The following is a 20,538-nucleotide window of genomic DNA, read 5'->3' as shown; positions in this document are numbered from 1 at the left end:
TGAGGCAAGAGTTACTTCTGTGGCTTATGTACTCACCAGACAAAGGGATTTCAATCAGGCACACACCCAAGTCTCGCCCAGCATGTAGTGCGCAAATGAAACCATTATTTATTTTTTTTGTCTATAAGTTCAATATTCTCAATGATATACCACTCATATCAATCCCCTTCTCAAAATACCCCCCACAACCCCCCGGTCACACTGAACCAGGAATCAGGCTAGTTTGGAACAGTAAATATTTATTTATTTATTTAGAATTGAAATCCCAATATATTTGAATAGGTAACAACAATCACCAATGGGGTGACAGAACACTGAATAATATATTTAATGCACTGGGAATCAGGTAATGAACACAAAAAGAATGCAGCACAGAAAAGAATACTTTTTGGGTTGTTTGGAACAGATAGCACTGTGGTTGGAGGTTCCCCCTGCAACACCCCTCAACCCACCAATAGGCAATTTAAATAGATGTGAGGAGAGAGCAGGTAAGCAGGAATAATACAGAGCAAACAGAATATCACTCCCACCTTCCCCCCTTAAACAAAAGAGAAAAACAGATTTGACTTTTCAGAATGGCTTTGAAACTGGCTGAGCAAAAACACAAAATGAGTTAAAAAATGCTTACATTATTATACATTTCTATGGGAAATTTCTACAGGAGCCACTTTGAACAAATACGAGCAAGCAAAAGCAACGATTTATTCAAAAGAAAACATTTGAAATCTCTAAGGCAAAGTGGGAACTAATTTAAAGACAATTCACACGTGTAAAACTTTTGCAAAATGTTAATTCGCTGCAAACTTTTATTATGTGATTTTTGTTAAAAATGGGTCAACTGCAATGCATTTGTGGTTCGCAGAGATATATAAGAATGTTAGGTATCAGTGTGAATTGAAATTTCATTTCTATCTTTAAAACTGAGGGAGTTATAGAGGTTTTAGTGAGAGGTGGTTTTCGAAAATAAAGACATGAATTTGGACAAGAACTTCAGTTTAAAACCAGAAAATAAGATTATGCTTTTACTCAAGAATAGAGCATGCAGACTAGACAACCAGGTTGGGACGAAGTAAGCTCTGAGACTGATTCATGACTTCAGTAATAGATCCCCAGTGCCTTCCCCGGGGTAACCAGTCGAAACACTCGAAGTGGGATTTATGGATAAGAGTTAGTCAAATAAAAATGACTATAAAAATGACGCTTTAGCAAATAGACAGGGTAGATAGTACTAAAGATTTTGACACTGTTACTGGTTAGGAAAGTAAGGATAGTTCAGAGATTGGGGTGGAACAAGATAAAGAAAGATTTACAATAGTTCTCTAGTGTTGTATTAATACTAACAATCCATGGGGATTTAAGATTTTAGGCCTGTCAAGATTCTGGTCAATGGATGGGGTCTATCAAGGAAGGACAGCGCATCAGGTGCAGGGAAGGGCCAACCTGGATACCCTTGATGTCGTTATTCAGTTTGATTCTCTGGGTGAAGGGTTCCATAATCAGTGTGAATAGCGCTGGAGATAGCGGGCACCCTTGCCTAGTCCCGCAGGTTAGGGGGATTGGGTTGGAGAGGGTGCAATTGATCCTGAGAAGAGTTTTCAGGGATTGGTAATTGGCCAGGACCATCTTTCGAAACACTAGCACCAAAACGGAAAGCTTCAAGCGAATGACGCATGAAGGCCCAGTCTACTCTGTCAAACGCCTTTGTAGCGTCAAGAACCATCAATACCAGTTTCCAAGATTCCTGGGAGGCGAGATCAATCAGGTCTAAGGTCTTGCAAATGTTGTCCCCTGTGGATCAGTTTTTAATAAAGCCGGTTTGATCAGGGTGAACTGAATCGGGTAGGGTGGATGGCAAGCGGTTGGCAAGGATTTTAGAGTAGATGTTGGCATCTATGTTTAGTAGGGCAATTGGTCTGTAAGAGGCTGACTCCTGCATGGAGGGAGTTACAGTTCCCGAATCCCTAAATGTATTAAAGAAGGCCACCGGGGGGAAGTCAGCTGGGGAGGAAAGACCTTTTAGAATCTGAGTATCCGTCAGAGCCGGGAGCTCAGGGTTTAAGGGACTTGATAGCGGTTTCCATCTCCTCACCTAAGATTGGGGCGACCAGGTCATCTCGGATTGAGTCCCTCATTTGAGGCAATGCTGCCTTCCGCAGATATTCTCTTCGATCATTCTGGTCTCGTTGCTGCATGGTCGTTACCTGAACTAGATGAGCTGTCGCAAGCCGCTGTTTCTCTTGCTCGGCATATTGTATCACGCCTTGTGGGTCCTGCAGGCCAATGATTGTGTTGCTCCTCTTTGCTTTGGCTAATTTAGCCACCAATAGTGTATTTGCTTTGCTGTTCTTAGCGTAATAAAACTGCTTGGTCTTAGCCAGAAGATGCGCCGTGTGTTCGGCGTAGTGGGCCTCTATTTTCTTCCGGCAGTATGAATAGCCTGTTGCGTTTTTGGAGACAAGTCTTTCAGTTTGTGTGTTTTCTTAGCTTCCTGGAGTTCTTCCTCGAGAATCAGACGAGCCTGTCATTTGGCTCTGTGGTATGCTGCGCCATGCGCAATTAGTTCTCCCCGAACCACCGCCTTCATAGTGTCTCAGGTTTTTACTGGGGAGGTATCTTCGCTCAGATTTTCCTTAAAGAAGTTCCGAATAGTTGTGGCTATTGAGTCCCTCAGCGGCATCTCATTGAGGATCGGGTCGAATAAGGCCCATCTGCGTGGCGAGTTAGGGGTTGGCTGATGCACCCGGAGTTCCAGAATCAACGTAGCGTGATCGGATACGGTCCTCATTCCAATGGACACCTCTTTGATGTAGGACAGTAGTTGTGGGGATGTCAGGAGAATGTCAATCCTTAAAAAGGTCCTATGAACATATGAGTAGAATGAAAAGTCCTTTTCTGTGGGGTGAAGCACGCGCCATGAGTCTACTACCTCCAGAGTTCTAAGGAGGCGTAACAGGCCTAGCTCAATGTTGAAGTCCTTGGGGGAGGGGGGATGCGATTTGTCCTTTGTGGGGTCTAGAACCTCATTGAAGTCTCCTCCGATCACAATTTGGCCCTCTGAAAAGGAGGAGAGGGCAGTACCCAGGGAATCATAGAAGGTGGTTTGTCCCTTATTGGGGGCGTATACCGAAATAAATGTGTATAACTGTCCTAGCAAAAGCGATTTGACTGCGACATAATGGCCCTCAGAGCACTCTTACGTGTCCAAAATGTGTGGGTTCAGCCCTTTTACAAAGAGAACCGCAGTTCCCCCTCTTTTAGTGCCACCGGAGGCTAGGAACGGAAGAGGGAAAAGTCTGGATTAGAGTCGCCTGAAATCCGGCAACAACAGATGAGTTTCTTGTAGTAGAACTGCTCCGGCGTCTTCATCTTGTAGTTGTCGTAAAATGGATTTGCATTTGGCAGGCGAGTTCAGTCCTCTAACATTGAGGTAGAGAAATCTTAAGGTCTGACAATCTGGGGCGGAGTCCGACCTGCCCGGGTGTCCGGGGGGGGGCTGGGCCAAGCACGAAACAGCTGCCATTTTGGGGGGGCAATACCTGAGTGTCTCTCTGCTTCTGGACGTTTAGTCCGAGGCTCCAACTGGAGGTCGGACTTTTAAACGTTGGGGGGTCGAGGTTTCAAATTCCGAATCCCCCTTGGCCAACAGGGCCAGAACAATGCTCCCCACCAACATGGCAGGGGCAAACAACAAGAATTGCATTTCATTCCAAGGACTCATGTCTGTACATTGGAAATGGGCATGGGCCACGGGGAGCCTGCTGTAGCATCCATAGCTATTTGTTTTGGGTCGGCATCTTCTTCTAGAGGAGGTTTGTCAATATGAAGAGACGGAAGGAGCTGGGGCCCACCAAATGATTCCGGAAACAAACAGGAGATCTTGGCCTTCGCATCCCGGGCCCAGCGCCCCCAGAATCCAATGCGTATGACCTTAGTCATTTCCTCCTCCCACTCCTTGGCACCCTTGACCAGGAGGCTCTTCTGGGCTTCGGCAGGGAGGCAGATGTATCACCCCTGTCACTTGCCGAGGCAAGATTTGGGACGTCTCCAGAGGAATCTGGATGCAAGATCTTCACAGCATCTTCAAGGTGACTGATCTTCTGATTGGAGCCTTTATAAGTGACTGGAGCGCCATCGGAAACAACAGCCATCTATAGCGGATCTGGTGATCCTGAAGGAAAAGAGTCAGAGGGCAGAGGGACTTTCTTTTTTGTAGAGTGAGGAGAGAAAGATCCTGATAAATTTGGAGGGGGGAACCCTGGAAGGACAGTTCGTCCAGGGAGCGGCTTATTGCCAACATGGCTTCCTTTGTAGTATAGAAAAGCACTCTTGTTATTACATCAGGAGGGGAATCTGATTCCACCCCTTGTCGCTGGCGTAATCTGTGGGTGCGATCTAAAAGCAACTGGGGTTTATCTAGGTGTGGGAAAAGAGATTGAAAGAAGTCCCCCACAAATTCTGCTAGGTCTTTATCTGGGACAGAAGGCGAAATTCCCTGAATTCGAAGGTTGTTATGCCGGGCCCTAATTTTGAGGTCCTCTTGCTTGAATTCAAGGATCCCACATTTATCCTGTAGCATCTGAATCGAGTGTTGGATCTCTCCCAAGGAAGCAGCGTGATCCTGAGATTGGTCCTCAACTTCCCTCAGGCGTTGTTCTACTTCTGTGACTCTTTGTTCGGTGTGTTCCAGCTTCGTGGTAAGCTCGGTCATACATGATGTAAATTTCGATTCGATGTGTGTCATGAAGGCCTGAATGTCTTCTTTAGTAGCCAAAGACCCCTTGTCCTCCAGAGTCTTTTGTGGGGTCAATTTAGGAGAATCATGTTTCTTGCCCCTGTCAGCCGCAAGCAACATCATGGTAATGTCTGGATTTTTATTGGCCTTTGGTTGTTTAGCCATTGTAAAACCAGGCTGGCATTGGGGGAGAGTTTAGATGCTACTGTGGTACAGGAGGAAGGAATAGAAGAGTGCTGTTTCATTTCCATTTTGCAGAGCTCCGTCTCAATCGTTTTCTTTTTACCCCCATCCAGGATGGACTTGTTTTACATTTTGGCCATTGAATGTATTCTGAGGTGGAGGACTGGACATGAGGCTGTGCACAGTAGAGTCAACTGCCATGGTTTGCTGGAATGCTACAGCCTCCCACATAGAGGTGTGGCTCACATCCCACATTTTTCATGATATGTGCAGATTGTGTGACTGACTCCTTTAGCTGGTCTGAACCAATGGCCTGTGCTGTTACAGGTATATTGCCTCAGCCTGAGCCCGTGCTCCCCCAGAGGTTCAGCCAGCACCCTTTTTCAACCCTAGTCCCCATTCCCTCTGCTGGACACTAGTACTCCATGCCCCAATGTAGAGGCATAGTGTTAGGTGGGGGTGGTGAGGGAGTCACCGCAGAACAGCTGTACCGGCAGGTAAGGTTGTGCACTGTCAATCATGTTAATTGCTGGTGACGTAAGCACCCCAATAGTGGAATGCAATGGCACACATAGGGTCCCCATGGATGATGTGATTTGGTGATATTTGGGTGATGGTCACTGTCACTGAAGATGTGATTTGCCCTACACGTCCTTGTATGTGCATGTCTTCTTCAACAGCCATGCATGTGCTTTGGGTTGCTGGTTGCACATCCACCAACAATTGCAGACTCAGTAGGCTGTGCTGCACTTATCCTCCTTGACCTATCAGCAGCCTTTGACACTATCTATGACAACAAAAAGTCACCCTTCTCCACCCTTCTCCTCTCCGTGCCTTAGCTCCAATGGCATGACAGGGGGGGCTCCCTATCGCCCATACTCTTCAACCTCTAACTGAGGCTCCTCCTAATTCTTATCACATGACCTAACCTGCTACTAATATGCATATGACAACCAGATCATCTTCACGATCCCCAAGACCCAAGCTTCTCCCATCCTGACCTCTCCTCGTTCCTCACAGAAATGTACCACTGTGTGACTGCTATCCACTAGCTCCATATTCCTGGAAAAAACATAAATCTGGCCTGCGTTGAAATGCCACTCTTGTCCCAGCCAACCCACTAGCCATCCTTGCTAGGCAGCCTGCCCACAGCTTCCATCTTATTAAAGGACCTTGGATACATCATGGATTCTGACAGAACACTACTCACCACATCAATGCTGTAGGTACATCCTATCATCTACACTATCACTTCCTTACAGATGCTTCCCCTTCTACCCTCACTGAGTCACGACACTGTTGGTAATCATCCTCTCCCACTTCCCTTTGCCCTTGCCCTTGCCCACAGAGTAACATAACTCCTGCCGTACAAGTGCTCCACTGGCTTCACATCAGCCAACATGCAACCTCCAAGGCTATGCACCTCACCCACTGTGCCCTCCACAAGACAGGCCTGACTTCCTGCAACACTGACTATCAACCTAACAGGAACTTGTATCTGGCTCTGCACTTATCCATCAAAACATAAAAGGTGATGGCTGGAAGGTTAGAAATAATCTTAACCTCTGGCATTGCTCTGGGCAACCCTCCAGACCATCGTTCTTCGCCTGCCAAGCCATTTGGGGGAAAGATCATATGCAAATCAGTCTTGGTCCATCCCCAAAAGCCCAAACTGCTTTGCCACGTCCCTTCTGCACAAGACCACAAGCATCCCCAAACTTGTTTTGGCCTGGTTAGATATAATCAGGGAGGAGTAGCTTGGGTCCTTAGGTCCAGCAGGCACTCATCCATGACATCTCATCCTTCAAGTCCACTGAGATGGGTGGATCCCCTTTCTCTGTCCAAGCTCATACACCGTGGAAGTCCCTCCCAATCAGCATCTGTAACATAGAGGAATACCATTCCTTCCTGAAGGCACTCAATACTTTCCCTTCCCCAAACCAGACAAGCACCACGGTCCGCACAACGTTCCAGCAAGGCGTGCCCTGCTGAGGGCACCATGCCGAGTCATAGCACAGTTGCAGTAAGTGCGATGCATGTGGTGCTTTTCAGTGAGTCATGCTTTTTTTCCAGCCAACTTTGTATCTGGCCGAAAGGAGCACCGCATCTGACTTGCACACAGACAGCCGGTCAGCCTGCCCGTATGCATCCCTGCACTTCACAGGGCCAATAGAGCACACTTCGACAACCTTGGTTTGGACTGCATGGAACATGTATACCCCGGAATTGGCCAATTTGACCATAAAATATATAACCCAGATGGCCTAGTTGATCAAATTTAGGCGTTACGAAATGATCATATAGCCAAAATTGTGGTCAATTAGGCCATACAGTTCCATTATAGCAAACAAGGGGAACAGGAGTTGCTGGGGTGTCCCCCAATGCCCTTGCTTGCTACAATGGGAATGGAGGTTGCAGGGTGTCCACCACTTCTGGGGCAAAAAGAAAAACAGAGAACGGGACCCTGCAGTGTCACTTCTGACCCGCATTGCAGGGACGGAACTTATGCTGCAGGGTCAGAATGAAGCTGGACGCTGAAATATAAGTGGGGGGTGGGTATGGATGTATTTGGCGGGTGGGAGGGGGGCATGGATTAGTTGATTTTGGGTGTGGAAAAATTGGGTTTGCAGCGAAATTGACTACGGTCAATTCCGCCACAAAAAATAATGCCACGGTCAAATCATATTTATCCGTGGGCTCCTCGTAGCCTTTACCTTTGTTTAACATGTATGTTTCTTGTTGTTTACTATTTATTTTCTGTATGTGATTTTCATCTTAAATGTATTGCATGACTTTTCATTCCCCACATTTATGCTGTGCATGCTCTGTATGTGACTGTATATTGTAGGTGAATACCTAAGAAGCTTCCCCCCTCCCTACAGCATATGTTGTCCCTGCATGTTTTTACGCTAAACCCAATGATTCAAAGGGTCAACTAGTCCAGGGGATGGGCTCTGAATGAGGGGGAAGAGACAGCTGGGGACTGAGTACCTGTCCCTCTGCTCCTGATCTATTGTGTCCATCAGGGGGTGTGGTGGGAGGGGGCCTCTGGAGTTAGGTTGCCAGAGCCTTATAAATGTGATGAGCAAGGACCTGAGTCTCTTTCTGGGTTGCCTGTCATGGTGTGCTGAGCATGTGGGATGGGGGCTGAGAGGCAGACAAATCCTCTTAAGCAGGTACCATTGTTTTCCCTGTCTGCCCTTCACCCTCTCTCTCTTTTCTCCTCCATCACCCACAACCTGCTCTATTTTTCTATCAGTTGGCTTCCCCATCTCTCTGCCCCTGCTCCCTTCTCTCTCTCTCTCCTTCTTTCTCCATCTCTATCCCCCTTCTCTCAGCCCTCATCCTCTCTACCAGTCTCCTTCTCTCCCCTTGTTTCCACACCAGATAATCTCCTCACTCCCCCACTCCCTCTCTCTCTCCATTCCCCAGATACCCATTCTACCCTCTCTCTCCTCTCTCCCCAGTCTCTCTCACCCTCTTTCTTCTTTCCCACTCAAACTTTCCATGTCCAACCCTTCCCCCCTCCCTTGGTGTCCCTTTCCCTCCCATGCATCGAAGGGTACCCACCAGGCCTTGGGGCACCATGACTGTGGGTGTGCCAAAATTTGTATGCCTGCCATCAATGTCCCGCCTTGTGCCTGCTGCACAGGGCAGACAAACACATGTGTCCAGTTTGCCTAACATACTCTGCCGGCAATTCGTTTATTCTTCTAGCAGCAATTCATCTGCTCCGGAGTTCTGATTTTGGTATGTTCTTTGGTGCTCACACTCTTTGGTATAACTTGCCTGTTGTTGCTAGAGGGGGGACTCAGTCCATCTGTGCAAACAACACACCCTCATCGGGCCAGTTAATATTTTGTCTTGACGTGTGGCTCTGCCTGGGGTCTCCCACACAGTCTTTGCTATTTTGGCCTGCCTCCCTCCTCCACAGGCTGCAGTTTTATGCAAATGCCATCCACCCGCTTTGGGACTGTGTCAAGGTTAGGCCCCTCTGATGGGACCCCTCACATGGGTGGCCCCCATCCAAGCAGAGAAAAGGCTGGGCATCCTGGAAGCTCATTGGTGCCAGATCAGAGTGGAGAGTGTTGGGTGATGTTAGCTAAAGTGCGGCCCCTCTCTGCCATGCAGTTCACTCTTCACCATCGAGCACGTATGTACAGAGGTTCAGAAAGACTATTCTGTGAGTTGTCAACCCAGCCTGTCACCACCACAGTGGTGGTTTGTAGAGTGGCCCCCTCCCTCTTTCAGTTGTACCTGAGCCCAGCCTCTCCTCTTCCACCACCACCCCTGGTGCAGGCTGGCCTGCCAGTGCCCGAGTAGTTGACCTGTCCACCCCCCAATTGCTGGGGGGTGCTTGCTCTGTTGCACACAGATGGAACCAAAGGCACGATACCTCTGTAGTGGTGCACCATGACTGGCTCCAGTCTGGCTGGGGAGTCCCTGGGGATAGATGGCACTCCGCTCTGGTGAAGAGTGTTACTGACCCCTGGCTACAGTTTCAACATGTCCACATGGCCGATGGAGATTGATTACCAGCGTGTCCTCTGCTGGCAACTGTCCCAGCATTTTTCAGGGATCACCAGGACACAGTGAAAGGGGACAGCACCCCCTGATCCCAATGCAAGTGTCAACTGGGGTGGAGTGTACTCAGTTTACCCTGACCACTTTGTACCACCAGGCGGGAAGGCCCAAAAAAGATGCCAGGGGACTGAAATGATGTTGGTTACCCACACAACCCATATTGCAGCACAGTCCAATGAGTACAAGTTGGAGGGCCAGACCAAAGCTTGTGTCACTATGGAGGTGAGGCCCAGTGTACACCAGCTGAGGTGGGATCTCATTGCACCATGCACACCGTGAGCACTTCACGGCCACTCCGTTGGGGAGGTGTTGCATGAACATGTGCAATAGGACCCGAGAGATGACGCAGTTTGCCTGGGCAGGGTGAAACCAGAGGTACTCTGGTAGAGGTCCATAATAGTCCTGCCATGCAAATCATGTGTCCGACCTGGGTAAAAGGGCAGATGTACAATCGTACCATCTAGTGTCTGGTTCCCTTTGAGGTTTCACTCAGGATGGCTGGCACTCGGACACCCCACTATAATCGTGTGAGGCAAATGTTCAGTGGTCTTGGGGCCAAAACAATATCAAACTATTCTTGGACTTTATATATCTGAAGGGCCAATGGGGAAGAGGTGCCATCATTGGGATTAAGACCAAATACCTCTTAGTCAGTATCCCCTTAAACTGTGACAGAAACAAAGCACTGTGGAGGCTCGGTTGGCCTAAGAAGGCCAGCCTGTGTGCCTGTACATAGAGCTGATTGACTAAGGACTCGAGTGTGGGCATAAGGGGGACACCTTTCACACCCATAGTGGCCTACATGATTTTGTGGAATGTGGTGCATAATCACTTGATGAAAACCTGATTCTAGGTCAGGTGTTCATAAGTTGCAGAACAGCTACCTTGCTGAAATCTACAGGGATTCATCCTTTGAGGCACGGTTATGTAAAGGCACAACCTTGGCACCAGTGCTGCAAGGGTGTCTACCCTTCCTCCTCCTGCTGCACCATGATGTGCAGAGGATACTCCAACACACCCTGGGTACACCCGCAGGGAAGCGGGCTGGCCGGTGAGCACTCCTCTTTTTTTCCAGTGAGCCCATCAGACCAGATGGCCTTGGGCCAGCTAGCCGCAAAGTGGCCGGATCCAGCCTGTGAGAGCCAGGGAAGAGAGGCTGGATATTGGTTGCAATAGCAGCTTAAGACCCAGACCCTAGATGGTGGCCTTAAGGCAGGCATAACCTCATGACTGCAATGCCATGTGGTCAGGGATGACCGTTCTGGGCCATAGGGTCCTTTGACTGGGTCCAACTTGCCGTTTCAAGTGCATGAGACGGCTGAAGTGCATGGAACTACTGGATTGTGCTTGATATCAAGATATAAACCACCTTACCACATACCCACGCTTGCTCTCTCCTTTACACCACCACTCATCTAGAACACAGCGATACTGTGATACCATTCAGTATAGCTGTTCTCATACCATCACCCGCCACATACTCCCCATCATCCTATCTAAAACAAAGCTGGTTACACACCCTCCAGCCTAGGCGTTCTCCTCAGGCCTAACGCAGCCAGAATCGGTCTGGATAACAACCTGCCAGAGCGAACGCATTCTCTTGATCTCCCAACACCACACCTACCGCTAAGAAGCAGCTATCACAGGAATGCAACACCGCTGCACACATATCCGGTGCTCACTCGCACCTTATGACTCTCTCTCTCTCTATACTGACTTGAACTTTGGTTCCCAAGGGCGTTCAACCTACCAGTGCCTTGAGATCATACCAATGGTACATAAGGAGCTATATAAATGCAAAATAACATAACATAACATAACAAATGGCCACAGCGGTCAGACCAGGTAGAGTGACAGTTGGCACGGCTGCCACCTACCGTTCACTGTGGCCGGGCTCCATGATATTAGTTGGGAATAGTCTCTGTGTGGGACGGATGTGTATCACCGGAGCTGCACGGGCTCAGCGGGGTACCCGGAGAGGTGGGGACCAATGGGCCTGGCTTCAAAGGGGAATATTAAGCAAACACTGTAGCTTAAGGCCCAGGTGGGAGGCAGGGTCCGCTAGTTGTCCCAGGGAAGTGCTAGTAGGGCTGGGCCAGATGGTTAGGCATCTCAAGTGGGCATGGCTCAAAGGTATCCCAGCCACAGCCTCGGGCATCCATGGGTGCTAAACCAGCCATTGTGCACCAGCCTCTGATGCACATTACTTACCAATGTTACTTACGGTGGTGCCCCTGCCTGCTCTGAAGGGCAAAGGTCTGAGACAACGTGGGCAGGGTCCCAGATGGCCCAGATGATGATGTGGCCCAGAAGAGTAATTTTGAGCAGTTGTTCCATGCCAATTAGGGGAGCACATGGTGGTGATGTTGTGGATGGCGATGTAGTCACTGTGTGGGGGATTTTTCAGTACATAAGCCTCATGTGAGCAGGTCCAGCAGCGTGGATGCAGAAGGATACATGGAGATGGGAGGCATGTGAGTGATTCATTGAAGTTGTTGGAGTTGTTGCATCACACTCTGGGATGCACAGGGGACATTGTCATTTGTGGCGTACTTATGTTCACTGTGTTGGGTGTATTCATGTGCATTGGTTTTCAGGTGTGCAGGCCCAGCAGCATCGGTGACCAGGGCGACATGATGGCGATGGGAGGCAGGTGAGTCATGTGTTGCAGTTGTTGCATGGCACTCGGGGTATCACAGGGTATGGTGTCATTGATTGCAGGGATGTGTTACCAGCTCTGCCCTTGCATTTTCCTTTCTTCTGTGGCATTCTGCAAGGGGAGATAGTTGCTGATGAGCAAGGACTAAAGGGCTGTGGAATGCCTGCACGCCACACCTTAGGTAATCTGGGTTGGTTTGAGTACCTCCAGACAAGAACATTGCTACATGATTGAGGACGGCTGGAGCAGGCTCTCAGGGGCAAAAGCTGCCACTTGACAAGGACATTTTTCGTGAACACAACTTGCATTTGTCTATGCCTGTGTGGATCTTCATATGGATGTGAGTTTTATGAGCTGTATTATTGTCGGGGAATTGGGTAGCCACTCCACCTGTATATTGGCGTAAGACATGCCTTTGGTGGGCAGAGCGGTCCCCCAGGCATTGGTTCCTGCTTACATTACAGGCTGTGTCTTTCAAATTCTGGTCTCCTGTGTCTTATTGGGTGTATGAGTGCACACTGTTTGGCAAGGAGCCGGATGAACTGGCAACAGGATGTGTTGATTGTTTTTGTGCATGTGTGTCAATGAGAAGAATACTGTTGTTTCCACTTGCTATGACTGTGTCAGTGGTTTGTGCAATTGATTTGATGGAAATGGTCACACACATTTTGCCTCTCCCAGTCGCACATTCTCAGGTTGTTGTATGGGCTAGGTGGATGAGGCCCATTTCATCATCGATGAGCATCAGGCATATGGCTTCACTCTCTGTGCTCCACAGGGGCTGCAATTTAGATGAAATATGTTTGCATGACCTGATTGCATGTCTCCTGTCCCTGTGCCCTTTGGCCTTTCAAGGGAATGGGTGGTGCCTGTGGCTGAGGGTGATGCAGCTCTACTGGTATGCCATGATGTGTGGCAACATTGTGCATGACACAACATGCCACAAGTATCTGCATATTACTGGTGAGGCATATAACAATATGCCACCAGGGTGCTCAAGGGAGCGAAAGCGTCACTTAAGCACCCCGAACCTGCTCTCCACTATGCCCTTTGTGGCTATTTATGCTGCATTATACCTTACCTCACCTGGGGTAACAGGATTCCTGAATGGTGTGAGCAGGAATGGTGAGAGAGTATAGGCACTGCCACCTGCAAAAGTGGTGATGGTTGTTGTTAGCATTGATTGTCATTCCTTGTTTTTCTGTGTGCCATGTGAGTGCTTGCATTTGCATGTGCATGATTGTTGATATTCACTAATGAGCAAGCTGGACCTGAAGTTTCCCGATGCCGGGCCGTGGTATAGTGGAGAACTGTGTCAAATGTAGGTATCATGCATGCTTCCAGGGTAACTGCCATTCACATGCATGATGGCTCCCTTCGTATCGCAGATGACCTGTGCATTGATGGAATGCCAACGCTTCTGGCTGCGGTACATGTGCAAGCTGTCTCGGGGGGCTGTAGCACTACATGGGTACAGTCAATGGCTCCCAGTATCTGTGGAAAGTGTGTAATGGCATAACATTCATGGAACACTCTCTGTCTTGCCTGCAGTGTGCATGCCATTTATATGTGCCACCGTACATGTGATTGTATGGAGCACAATACCTGGTGTAGGCACCGGGATTGCATGGGATGCGATATGTCCCCAACAATGGCTGAAGTGTGCAGGAATGAACCCATAGCCAGAAAATGTAGGGCTGTCAGCACTTTCTCCAGGGGTGTGAGTGCATGGGGGCAGATGGTGGGTGATGCAAGGTCATTCTCCCACTCCCTGACCAGGTCCAGGATGAAATGGGGTGGGGATCTTTGCCGTGCATGCACCTCCTCACCTGGCATCCCAAATAGCGTTGTGCTTGGATGGAATATCCTGACCCTCAGCATCCTTATAGCACTCCTTCTTCCTTGAATGATCACTGCCACTAGAGGAGGGTTCATCATCAGAGTCTAATTTTGTAATGGTGAGCATTGTACACTTTGTATGTTGCGTCGTGTGTCATGTGGCAGTAAGGTCGTGAGATTTGCATTTGTCTTTGGACTGCAGGTAATTGAGCTTTGTAACCCGTGAATTGGGTTGTGTTTCCGCTTGACTGGGCGTGTTTGTTATTTGCACGATGCGTCCCTCAACACACCCATGTTATTCCTCGTTCGTCCTCATTTTGCACAAACAACGGGAAATATGCGTGTACCGCCCACTATTTATTCCTTTGCGCTGGCCCTTCACACACTTTATGAAGTGTGTCGCGCAAAGCGCTGGCGCACAGCGCAGATTGGTAGGGGCCATCGCAATGTCCATTCTGTGAATCGCAATTTAGGTTTTCGCAGCACAAAGCGCACTTTTTCTGCACTACATGCCTTTTCGCAACTCAACACGTTCTATGAATTAGACCCAGGATCTCTACAGTCATTATCTGATCACATGCACTTAGATGTCATATTTGCCTTTTTTTTTATAAAAAAAAACTGTATGTTATCCTTGTCCCTTATCTAGTGTTGTAAAAAAATGCAGCTTCTTCTGCAGTGTTTATGTTTCTTGCGTTCGATCACATTCATGTAATAGAATCGAAAAGACTGTAAGGTTTTCCTATGAGATCCAAGATATGCTGTTTCTGATTTCTGTCTGCCTCAGAAGATGATCTATGTCTTTTATTTAAAAAACATCATCATGCATCTATAAGTTAATTAATTTCGGGCTGTAAATGATGTAAAGTGGTGTATGAGTCATCTTACATAGTCGACGGAAATGATTACAGCATAAAGAAATGAAAGTGACAATACATGACATGGATTTTACATTATAGCAAGGGATCATTATGCAAAGCGCCACACAGCAGCGAGGCACAATTCTCACAAACTGATTAGTTTGACAAATATAATAGACTGTGCAATTAATGTTGTGACAGACATGCATCGGTAATTCAGTAATTAAAAGTGTGTCCTTTAAAATAATGGTGCTCCAGCAATGCTATTTTTCTTGTCAGTAGTAATTAGACTTAAATACTTTCAGGATTCACTCCGGTGAATGGGATGAAAGCGAAGAGGGCCATTTGAAGAAGAGTCTGCTTGTCAAAACAATTAATGCATTTCACATTAGCAGGCAGACGTCATTCGCCTTTGACAACCTGGAACTAGCAGATGCATATATGAAAAACATGAAACACAATTCATAGAAGGACTCTCTCGGTTCATGAATCGATTATTCTGATCATGTGGCATGTTTCGTCAATATGTATCAGAAGATTCTATTTAATGTATAAGAGTCACAATTGAAACCATTTTTCAGCAATGAAGGAGTGTGTATGCAGGTGAATATGTATCTAATATGCCTTGATTTTGGTTGGTGTACAATGTACGGCGAAAGACTGTGGGTTTGCAAGGAGCCATCCGCAATTTCACAACATAACTAGGTGAGCCTGCACCCCTAAATCAACACTTGTTTTTCTTTTCAGGATGCAATTGAGATACACAGCTTACTCAACTCTCCGGAGCAGATCATCAGGCAATGCTTCGTTATTCTCTGCCTAAGAAAACCATCCCAATAACCTGAGGGTGTAGTTACGAAACACATTCCTACACACATGAACTGACCTTTACCAGTAATAGTCACCAACTCTATATGCCCATACCAAGAATTGTTCAAGTTGTCACATGGCATCGCAGATGAACTCTCGCATGGCCTCACTAGTGATATCACCTGTGACATAACCACTGTAAGCACAGCATAAGGCTTATTGGGAAATAGATCCACTGTATTTCAAGTCAAATATTAGATATAGGGCCTCATTACGAACCTGCCGGTCCGGAAACAACGGTAGCGGTAAACCCGCCGCCACCATTGGTTCCGGACCGGCAGATTACGAGTTCTGCAGGCGGGTGTTGTCACTCCCGCCAGGTCTGACCTGGTTGGAGTAACGCCACCCGGCAGGCGGAAATGGAAACACCGGCTCCGTCATTGACGGAAACAATGTTGCCACTGTCCCATCCCCATGGAGTCCTATGAGATTCCATGGGAATGGGGATTTACAGATTTCTGCCTCCGGAATTACTGGGTCACCGGGGTTGTAATGCCCCGGTGATGGAGGCTGTAATTCATTCCTAGTCCGGCAGCAACCTGCCGGTTTTTCTGGCTCGGTTATGGCCGGACTTGGACTTGGACCAGAGGCCCATATTGTCTGTGAGTCTCCACAGAGCCATGATGTCAAGGAAAAATGATTCCACATGGCCCTCCTTATGATATGACGTTACCACTGGTCTCAGACAGGGAGAAAGAAAATCACTTTCAGTTCAGAAAAGTCTAAAAACCCTCCCCATTTTTTAAATAAAAAAACTTTGCTTTAAACAGATACATAGGGTACTTGACCTGGATCACTGCAGTGTTCACCCTGGTCTTGGTAAGTACTCATGAAGCAGGAGCCACTCCAGACCGGGTATGTAATAAAATGAGATGCTTCTTTATTGTATCTTGGTTACAGGTAATGGTAGAAGTAAGTGGGTGGTAAGTAGTATCCTTCTGGTTCCTGCATCTCTCCTAGAGTGCCCCAACCGACACCTAGAGGACACTCATCCCACAGTGTTAGGAAAGATTTCTTAATTGTGGGTAATTAACCTTCCATGTGGCAACCCCTAAACTTTTTGCTGTTGTTTTCATCATGATCTAGACTTTGCCAGAGAAGTGCAGCCTTCTGCCGCACTCCTCTGGGCTTTCGCTCCATTCTTACGGGGAAACTGACATGCCCTAAGACAGTCAGTACCGGGAAACGTTGTTTTCCGTAGTTCTTTTATCATGTTGCAGCTTTCGCGCAACATGGCACAAGAGGGCACTGTAAGCTAAATTACTGCTCTCTTGGGTCTCTAGTCTTCTACAGGCCCTAGACACTCTGTTTGGATTGTTAATGAACGGTGCAAGTGAATCACGGACATGACTGGTGGCAGCAATCGTTTCTTTGTGTTTTTGAGTTCCTTTTGGCGTTTAAGCGCGTATCTCGCGCTTAGCCCAAAATGGTGGCCTGGCTTCCAAAATGGCCAGACCACGAGGCTCTTTGTCCTGTCCGCTGACCGTCTTGCCCCCTTCACCTTCCCCATGTCGAGCCGACCCGGGGCCTTCCTTATTTGGGCATGTACTTTCCCGCGAAACACAGATGCTTTCGCAGGCTTCTACAGGCCTTGTGTGTACCTCCAGGATGTGGGCTGGGATGTCTGGTCCCAATACACATCATGGGTGCCAGAGAGTCTAGTGTGTCATGAATGCCTGGGACCACCGTGGTCCGTGATAGGTGCATGTATGGTGTGAGTGTTTTGTGAGCAGATCTCCCATAGGGTCCCCTCTGTTTTGGCACGAAGGGAACCGTGGATAAGAGGAGGCTGGAAACACCACTACCATGTCCATCTCCTGAGTTCTCACGAATGAAGGAATACAGGAGCCATGTATCCTGCAACCACGAGGCTGAACCGAGGAATCATTGGTGACCCGCTGAAGGACTGCTCCTCTGCACTGCCGTCACTTTGTGAAACCCTTTCTACCTCCGATCGAACGAGAAGTCCTGTACTGGTACTTCGACCCTTTGGAATAGTGGGAACAACTATTATCGGCATCTTCACCATCTCCTGCACGTAAGCCTTCGGAAGTGTCTCTGGGCCATCCAGTGGACTGACCAGCCTACCCAAGAGTCTTGCTCTGTAACCGCCGTCAGGTTGCTGCTGTATTACGAGTCGTTGCCACTCTCACACGATTCGTACACTTGGCATTCCCAGGTCTGAAGTGAGGAGTGTACATTGGGCTGAAATACACACAGCCGCTCCGTTGCCCTGCTGTGGTAACAAACTGTGCGGGTTCACTGCGTTTGGGACATCCTCAACTTCTGCTGCTGCGGAATCTAAATGACGCCGAGACATCCCCTTCTCGTATCTGAACCTGCCAGCCCTGAAACTGAAGCAGGGAAGCCTGGCTCTGCCTGTATCGGGGACCGGTGAGTAGCTTTGCTAGGAACTGGTCGCCCTCCTGCAGTAGCCCATAGCTTTTCCCTGCTGTGTCAAACAGCACGCCTTTCCATACTCGCGCTCTGCTTCTGCCCACAGTGGAGGCTGCGCTTGAGTCGCGGAGCTCTGTTCATCTTCATTTGTTCACCGAACTGAACTGCCTGATTCCCTCAAGGAGACTCCCCTTTGCCCGTTGGCACCCGCGTGTGCAGGTACTTTTGAGCACAAGGCTCCACTCTTCGTCGGGCTCGGACTTCCTTCTAGTTAGGTGCCTCTGAAGGTGGACTAGATCTAACTATTATTCGCATTGCATGTTTTCCTCCCCATCTAGGTGGTCTGCACATTTTGTGCGTCTAACTCGCTAGACTTGTTGGTAATTGTATATACGTGTCTTAGAAAATGTCTCACAAGTTGCGCTCTCCCCCACATGTATGTTGGAGATGTTATTAGCATAGGTACATATACTGTTTATGCATACAGGTAACCAGAAGCTATATACATAAGTATAGTCTCCGTCAGATAGTTTTAGAGGTTTATTCACAAACACTACACGCCAACACGTGTTTAAGCCCTCTCTGGGCCGTCCTCAGGGCGTTTAGATAGGTGATAGTTAGGATTCACTGTTTAACATACATTGTAACAAAGTAAAGTGGCATTGTCATAATTGCCATGTGATAGATTGAAAATCAAGGAAAAACCATACCATATTATTAGATCATATTTAACACAATCAGCACCAAGTGCAGGTGCGAGGAGAGAGGAAAGAGACCAAAAAGTGGGGGGGGGGAGAAAGGAAGAGAAGAAGAAAACAAATTAATAAGTAATACAGTGTGACCAGCCACTTGTAATTAGATGCATCTGGTAGAGAAACCAAAAATAATAATAATTAAGGTCAGCAACTTTATATTTACAATAAAGGCATCTAGTATCCTCCCACAAAATTAGTTGTATAAGAATTCTGCCGTGACCACATCAAAGAGAGAAAAAGCAGTTCAAGGGCACGTGGTACCTGTTAAAGTGATCCCTTCATCAAATGTCTTTAGCTTTTGTCAGTTAGCTGAATGTCTTTTTCCTTTTTCAAAGCTAACTGTGAAGTGAAAAATGTGCCACTAGTTACTAAGTGTATTAGTTGCAGTGTCAAATAATCAGTTTTATTAAGTAAATATCAAATCTGGATAATGGGTTAAAAAGCTTGTGCTTACCAACAGAATCAGGTTGAATGCATATTGCAAAGAATAACATACTGTCGTTTCCGTGCTGCAATTCAATTTTCAGGTCTAAGTATAACATGGGAAGAAAGCACAAAAGGCAGGTTTCCCATTAGTCGCAGTGCACATGTAGCTGCTTCTCATTCACCGCTTCAATGCGTGGCTGAGTGCTGTCTCCAGCACGTTCGTCAATCGTGTACTATGCATGTATTGCAAAAGCATGAGTGGTCGCACAGCAATAGTGAAATAAGGGGTCACAAGTCATACGGCCTGTATGGGTTACAGTGCCCGGATGAGTCTGAGTGTATGAAATAGTACTGCAAATTTGATAGACAAAGGATCCATGTTGAGCTCTCACATATGTGCTTGAAAGGAAATGCAAATAGTTAAAGTAATTTACAGTGGGGTTGATCAGTCGAATTCAACAGATTAATGAGCGTTGTAACAAAATATGTACGTGTGTCTAGTAGTAATCTTAAAACACTTGGATTTTAAGTGACAAATTAAAATTGGTTTGGGGATCTAGACGACATGCTGCTTGTTCTCTTGTGATGTGGTAACAGCCACGGATATCAGTGTTATACATGTAAATACTCAGAGAAACACATTTAATTCATGTTCTTGGTTGAGACCAAGTTGCACACCTCTGAGCCTACAGATCATACGAGCTTCCGCTTGTCGTAATTTCAGTTGCCTGTTACCTCCTCTTGCATGTGGTTTGATATGTTGTAGGCCCACAAATCTGATGTCCTTTCTGTGCTCCATCTGGTGTTCCTTTTGCCAATGTGTTGCAAAAGGCAATTTCATGTCTTGGCTACTAAGGTTCGACAGGTGTTCTTGTTCTCTAATGCGTACTCTCAGTTCCCTGATGGTACTGCCAATATATACTTTTTTACAGACACATAAGATACCATATACAATAAACTTGGAACAACAGTTTATGAATTCAGTAATATTAGTGCTCAGGTTACCATGACATGTAAATACTTTAGTAGGTGATAAGGCGAACTGGCAAAAGTTACAGGTCCCACACTTGTGAAAACCACTTGGTCTAGTACTCAGTGAGAGCCAATTTTCCTGTCTGTTGGTGCCAGATTTCATGAAGGAGGGGCAAAGTAGGTTCCTAAGAGTAGGTGCCCTTGAAAAGATGATTCTTGGTTTGTCTGTAATGTAGGTTCCCAAATCTGTATCCAAATGTA

The sequence above is a fragment of the Ambystoma mexicanum genome, chromosome 1q (genome assembly GCF_040938575.1).
Source record: "Ambystoma mexicanum isolate Mex_15411 chromosome 1q, UKY_AmexF1_1, whole genome shotgun sequence".
Classification (NCBI taxonomy): domain Eukaryota; kingdom Metazoa; phylum Chordata; class Amphibia; order Caudata; family Ambystomatidae; genus Ambystoma; species Ambystoma mexicanum.
The sequence above is the reverse complement of the archived record's forward strand: the minus strand, read 5'-3'. Positions refer to the sequence as shown.